Source organism: Elaeis guineensis, chromosome 10 (assembly GCF_000442705.2).
Source record: "Elaeis guineensis isolate ETL-2024a chromosome 10, EG11, whole genome shotgun sequence".
Classification (NCBI taxonomy): Eukaryota; Viridiplantae; Streptophyta; class Magnoliopsida; order Arecales; family Arecaceae; genus Elaeis; species Elaeis guineensis.
The window spans coordinates 38,624,111-38,632,000 of record NC_026002.2 but is presented as its reverse complement, the minus strand read 5'-3'; positions in this window follow the sequence as shown (position 1 = coordinate 38,632,000).

Sequence of the window (7,890 nt, the reverse complement as noted above, 5' to 3'; positions counted from 1 at the left end):
CAAAAATAATATAAAATAATATGTAGACCTCCTCAACAAAACATGTGGAAAGAGAATTTCTTCCCAACTCCAATTTTTTTGTATTTTTACAGCCATGAACTTCGATTAAATATAATTCCATTCCAATGGTGAAATTACCCTACCTTGGACATCCATCCATGTATCTTGGATGCCATTGGCCAAGTTTAAGTTGGTATCGACCGGGGGTTGGGCAATCTATTTTACGTTTCGACTTTGAAGCATCTCCTCCGGGATGATAGATTCTAGTGTGATCATGGTCCCCGACTTTTCTCTTCTGCATGATATATTCTCTCCAGCCCCCATTTTATCTGTCATTACTTCCGTTAGGAACCCAACTACCTCCTCTTTTAATGGGAGATCGTGGCTATCCAATCCACGTTAACCTCAAGAAACCATCAATATTTATTCCCACCTTAAATTCCATTCACATGTCTCTCTTTTTTTCTTTTTTTAGAGTTTCATAGAAAGACAAATTTATTAATACTACTTTTCATGAGTCACGACACCCAAAAAATTATTATATATATAATTTCCGTATAGAGAATCTTTCATAGAGGTGTATTCCTCTGGTTGACCTTTTCATCCAATCTTTTTTCTCGTTTCTTTTTCCCAAGAACTATTCTTAACTGCTACATGGCGTGGGGGAGTGATCCCACGTTCATGCAGTGGTCTTCTCTCCACCTGTCCGATTATGAAAATATTCTATAATGGAGAAGTTGGTTAGGGGAGTTCTTCAAGGTACAAAAGAAATGGATTCTATTAGGGTGACAGTTGGAGAGAACGTGTGAGGATCAAAACCCCATCATTTGATAATTATATGGACCATGGTTGAGGTTAAACTATTAGTTGGGCTGTCAAGCCTAATGGCATGTGACATGGGGATGCTCTAACAAAGTAGTGGCAAACAAGATGAGCACTCCAATGACTTTAATGATATCAAAAGCATGGTAGGATGATTTGAGGGTGCGTGAGGACATGATCCTTTGCCCTTCTCTTTCCTTTGTTCCCTTAAAGAAAGAGAAGAACAGGTTCTTCTCTTTGTTCATGTACTGATCTCTGGGAGTTCCTTTTTGTTTTAATGAGTTATATGAGCTCTCTTTTCTCATGCTTTTGTAAGGGGGTGGTTGGCTATCCGTTGTATCTGATGTAACTATCATACTGTGTAATTTTCTTGCATCTGCATAGCCTTCAGCTCCTTTTCAACAAGAAAAAAGAAAAAGAAAAAAGAAAGACGAGAACAAACCTCAGCTCATTTTCTCTTGTTTTTTGGCATAGCATTCCAACAACCATAGTCATAAATCCACCTTAAGCATCCAGATTTCTTATCTTCTTTTGGAAATAGGAGGACTCAAATTCGTCTCCAACTTCTGTTCTACAATATCCAAGCCATGACAAGCAGTACAATTAGTAATTTTTAGAAGGTTTATATTCTTCATCTATAAAAGTTACTTTTATAATTTGAAGTATATGTTATGGTCGGCGTTGGCCACTCAATTCTCTTCCATTAAGATATTATAATAGTCCTGATTAACATCTTATAAAATATTGATCACCATGCCTTTTGCTGAATTGTTAAAGATTTAATCTCATGGAAATCAAGATCTTTTTTGGTCTCTGACATTAGCTTAGTAAATATAATATAAATCATTTCACCTTACACTGCAAAGAAAACTATAGAAGCATTGAGCAATAGATTATTCATATGGCACTCTACTAATTGTAGTATAATATTGCTGCACAATTTTACCAAACTACAACCATCGGACAAGAGCCAGCTACTTGCCTCTGCAAGTAAGCATCGAGCTTGACCTTTTTAATAAAAAAAAGGTGTCATATATATACACTGTGCTGATTTTAAGGACTGCCATGTACTCTCGGCATACAAACATAACAAGAAAAAGATAGAAAGTTCAAATTGTGTTGATAGCACCCTCCCAGACCACAATACCACGGAAGAGACGATAGTGGTATATACCCATCGCTACACGAAAACACAGTATGTAAATGAGTTAGATAAGCAATTTAGATTAACATTGGGTTTCCTCATCATGAGGATGAAAGCAATGTGTGGTCTCTGGACGCATCTTAAATATAGGGCCTCTCTATCTTTACCTATGTATCTTATCACCCAGTTTTTGGCTGGTGGAAATGATAATCCACTGCGTTTTGGAGAATGTTTTGGGTGCAAGCTTAAGGAGTGCTCTCTGTTTTGTTATATGATGCAGCACTTCAGTGGAAGAATGAATGGCTTCTTTTGACAGAGAGATGAGCTTGCTATTTTGGAATGTAAAAGGTTTAGGACAACCTTCTAAATGTAGGCTAGTTAGAGACACGATAACTCAAGCCAGTTGCTCGCCCGTCTGTCTCCAAGAAACTAAGCTTGGTGAAGCAGCAAGCAGATACATTACCAGTTCCTGCGGAAATAAATTCGACGCCTAGAGTGTGATTAATGCTAATGGGACATCGGGTGGAATCTTAACAGTTTGGAAGACATCTCTGCTTGATGGGTTAACCTTCCACGAAGGAAATTATTCTCTCAGCACCCTGTATCATCTCCGACAAGATTCCCTAGACCAACCGCAATGGCTGTTAACTAATGTTTACGGACCTAACGACCAATGCAAGAGATCAGATCTTTCAATGAACTAGCATTCATTCGAAGTAAATGGCAGGGGCAATGGGTCATAATCGGCGACTTTAACACCATCGGATTTCCAAACGAAAGGAAAGGAAATAGTAACAACGCCTCTGTCTCGGAGGTTTTCAATTCCTTCGTGGGTAATTTTGAGTTGGTAGAGCTGAGGATGAATCTATTGTTATTCACATGGTCAAACCACCGGGACTCTCCTCCAATGTCAATGCTAGACAGATGCCTTTGTATCTACGGAATGGATTGAGCACCACCCATTGGCTGTGCTCATGCCTCTTTCTAAAACAACCTCCGATCACTTCTCCATCAAACTGAACTTCCATAACCCTCCTCTTAGAAAACCTTTTCATTTTGAACTTTTTTGGATCCAGAATTTTGAACTTAAAGATTTGATCATAGCCTGGTAGAAGACTGCACCCAACTCCCCTAATGCATCTACTGCTTTGGTTTTGAAATTGGGATACCTAACAAGGAGGCTCAAGGTATGAAATAGAGCAACTAATGGAAACATTCTGAGGAAAAAAACTCAAATAAAAGAACAAATTCTTGACCTTGATGCTCAAGAAGAGAGCAAAAACCTGTCCTCTGCAGAACATGATAGAAGGAAAGCACTTAAGGATCAGCTGGATGGTATTCTGCAAGCAGAGGAAACTCTATGGAAGCAAAGATTATACGTCAATTAGCTTTTGCAAGGAGATCGTAATGCGAAGTTTTTCCATGCTTACGCTAGTGGCCGAAGGTGGAAAAATCTCATTATATGCATCGATTATGGAAGGTCTACAACTACCAAACCCAAAAAAATTGAAGACACCTTCCTGTATAAGTTACTACTTGGAACTGCTTGGTAAAGCCTCTTCCACGACCTCAACGGCAGACTGGAAATCTCTCTATCCGCAACAACCACAGGTGCTGGATAACCCATTTATAGAAGAAAAAATTTTCAGAGCAATCTTCAATCTATCTAAGGGCAAGGCTCCCAGCCCCGAAGGATTTCCAAATGAATTTTATCAGATCTATTGGAAAATTATCAAGGTTGACATCCTCAACTTGTTCGATCAGTTCGATGCTTGCCAAACTGATATTTTCATATTGAATTATACCTTCATCTCACTCATCCCCAAAAAATAAGAATGCAAAACTGTCTGTGACTTTCGCCCAATCAGTCTGATGAATGGAATCCACAAAATTTTATCTAAAGTACTGAGCATCCATCTATCTAATCTCATCGGAGACATCATTTCAGATGACCAGGCAGCATTCATATGATGATGCCCAACAAGTGATAGTTTCCTAACAACATAGAGATCCTCTCTTATAATTAAAAGAAGAAAAATTCAGGTATTCTTCTAAAATTGGACTACGAAAAGACCTTTGATCGTGTTGGCTAGCCATTCTTACTAGAAATACTAAGGGCAAGAGGATTCAGTGATAGATGGTGCAAGTAAGTGGACTGCATTCTCACAACAAACAAGATTGCTCTTCTCCTTAATGGAAATCCATTGAAATGGATCAAAACGAAACATGGCTCAAAGTAACCGGATCCATTATCTCCCATTCTTTTCATTCTGATAACAGACGTTCTGAACCAGATAGCTATTAGCTAAAAATGGTCCAATAGCTGGTATAGGTTCTTCATCCATCATTGGCAAAATTTCTTGCTTGTAGTATGCTGACGATACCATCTTATTTTCTGATGCAAAGCTCCAGCATGTTCAACACCTCAAATTTATGCTTTACGCCTTCGAAATTCTATCCAGACTGAAGATAAACTTTGATAAGAGTGCATTTGACACAATTAACTTATCACAAACCCAAGCCAGAAGATTTGCAGCGACGTTGGGATGCAAGCTTGCAAGTTTGCCCGCCACATATCTTGGCTTTCCTCTGTCAATTGGCCACATGAAAGCAGCTGACTGGAACTTCTTAATACTGAAAGTAGACAAGAAATTGGTTTCTTAGAAAGAGAAGCTATTATCTATGGGAGGACGCCTATCCTTGATTAATTTAGTGTTGACATCATTGCTTTCATATTGGATGTCAAGCTATCTTCTTCCCACAACGGTAATCAACTCAATTGACAGAAAAAGAAGAAATTTTTTATGGAGAGGGCAGAAGCAATGCAACGAAGGACATCGCTTACTAAGATAGAAAAATGTTTGCAAGCCAAAGAAGGTTGAAGGTCTGGGTGTTTTAAACCTTAGACTTTTCAACAAATACCTACCCTTAAAAGATGGTGGAGATACATGAATGAACTTACAAAAACATGAAGAATTTTAATTCAAAATGCATACTATGGCAACGTGAATGCTCTTACAATGTTTGCATTGAAAGCAGATTAGGAAATGGAGAATGGACTCTCTTTTGGATTGACTGATGGTTTGAAGGAAATTATATGCAAGACCTGTTCCCAAACCTCTTTAGATCAACGCTTTCACCAAATTTTACGGTCCATGAATTTCTTCATGCTGAAGATAAACAACACAACTTCCGGAACCTCCTTAACTCTGCTGCTAGATCAGAATTCAACCACTTGCAGATTCTTTTAAGATCTATTCACCTTTCTTCTAATACTGACACCCTGCGCTGGAGATGGACAGCCAATGGAATCTTCTCTATCAGCAGTGCATACAAGTTCTTTATTCATAGTGGGATGATCTCATGGTTCCCCTTGACTATTTAGTCTCTACCTATTCTGACCAAAGTTAAAATCTTCATGTGGCTAATCTTTCACAACAAAGTTCTCACTGTCGATAATCTATGTAAGCGTAAATTTTCAGCACCTGTTCACTGTCTTCTGTGCTGTTCTATGGATGAAAGCGTCGATCATTTATTCCTTGCATGCCAATTTTTCTCTCAGGTTTGGAATGTGATCATGCAGCGTCTTTCATTTCCTCCTCTACCACCTACTGTTCAAGGCCTGCTGGGCGATTGGATGAATAATTTAAAAATAGAAAATGCTAAACAAGCAATGTATAGCGTAATTTCAGCAATTCTGTAGTATCTGTGGAAGGAATGAAACAGAAGAATTTTTAACTTTGAAGCATACTCCTATGGAAAGATAATTGAGACAGGATTAGCAGTATTAAAAGACTAGCTTCAAGCTGCTAAATGGTGGAAATAAAAGCTGACTACACCTCTGTTTAATTCACTGAGGGGCTTACTAACAGAGTGAAACAGAGTTTTTGGTAGCCCCTCACCTGAAGATTTAATTTCATATTTTCTATGGTCACACCGAAGAGCTGCAACCAAATCACATATCCTCTAACAAAATCTGTAATTCGTGACTTGAAACTTTGAAAACCTGAAGTCTATGACTACTTTTCACAGTTTTCTTTTTCTTCTAAACCTGAAAATCTGTAAATTTTTTCTACCATCTTCGAATCTAGCTCCCCCAGCTTGATTCGTTACTCTGTAAATCTTCATCATGCTTTATTAAATCATGGGTGGGTTCCACCTCCCATGTCAATAAAAAAAAAAAAAGATTAACATTGGGTTTCAATGGATGGTATTGATTATTTCTTCCTATAATTTTTTAAAAGCTTACTTTCCATTTCATATATTATGCATAACAAATTATAATACGGAAGAAGATAATAAAATTGATTCAGTAAAAAAAAAAGCTAATCAATATAATATTAATTATGAAAAATTTTTGTGAAAGACTACTAGTATAGTTGATAGGCATCTCACTCGTAGAGGCCTACCCTTGGGATGCCTAGGTTTAAATTTCTGATGTTTCGAGAAAAATAAAAATATGTATCGCTACTAATGCTTGAGCAATAAAAATTAGGACAAATCCAGAACAGTTGACTCATGCGAGGCGTGGCAAAGCACCAGCCACGTTGGACGGAGAATGAGGACGGGAGCGGCACGGGTTAGCATTTTTTTCTCTAATTAATTATCTAATTATTTTTTTTATAAAAATAAATTTTAGTATATAAAAAATATAAAAAATTAAAGATAAATTTTTAGCTTTACTTTCAATTTAAAAGCAGCTCTCCAAAAGAGTTTTATACAAAAGTATATACTCATTCCAAACATAAGTTAAAAACTATCTATTTTGACTGAAATTATCCTTATACCTTTATATCTTTTAAAATACTACAGTATTACATTATCATAGTGCTGTATTTTTTTACAATAAGGTAGTATTATATTATATTAGTATAGTATTCCTTTATAACAATGCTGTGTTGTTTTATTGTATTATATTAGTGTAATATTCTTTTACAGTAAAGTAATGTTACATTATCATAATATAGTATTCTTTTATTATAGTATTACTTTACAACAATGCAATGTTGCTTTATAATAGTATAGTATAACTTTATAATAGTATAGTATTACTTTATAATAGTATAGAATTATTTTTATTATAGTGCAATATTATTTTATAATAGTGTAGTATTGCTTTATAACTAAAAGGATAATTGGGTCATTTCATCCCATTTAAATAGTTGCTTTTAAGTTATGTTTCAAATGAAGAAGATTTTTTACTTGAAAGTTGAATAGATACACACTTTTAAGTCTAAACTCAATTAAATATTTTATTAATTTTTTAAAAAAATATAGATATTGAAAGGTAATTTTTCATATTTAAGATCGTTCACATCTCTTTGCTATGTTATTCATACATAATTGGTGACACGTAGCTTTCGTGTGGTCACAAGGTCCTTAGGTGTGACAGGACCCCATCCCGAATCGTTTCAAGTTTCAAAATCTCACATCATTAGATTCCTACATTCCACCAACCATCTTTAGTTGGTTCGCGGTCATCCAAAAGATGAATAACTAATCCTATCCCCGATGCCTACATCAGCCTCAAGAAAAAGATTCTTCTTCGCTGAGGTGTATATAGTTGACACGGAAAAGTTCTTTGTGCAACGCGGGTTTCTCAATTGACACGAAATCTAACGAAGCCGAATATAATTGACACTGTATATAATTGACACGAAATCTAACGAAGCCAAATATAATTGACACGAAATCTAACGAAGCGAAATGAGCGAGATTTATATGGAGGTCGCGACCAATTTGTAGCGAGATTTATATGAATTTTCTACACCGCGGGCGAGATTTATATGGAGGTCGCGACCAGTTTGTAGCGAGATTTATACGAATTTTCTGCACCGCGGGCGATGTCCAAAGAATTTCGCTTACCCAGAAAAATAAGAGAGCACAAGTACGCCACCCAAAGCACCAAAATCCTATTGGTTAAC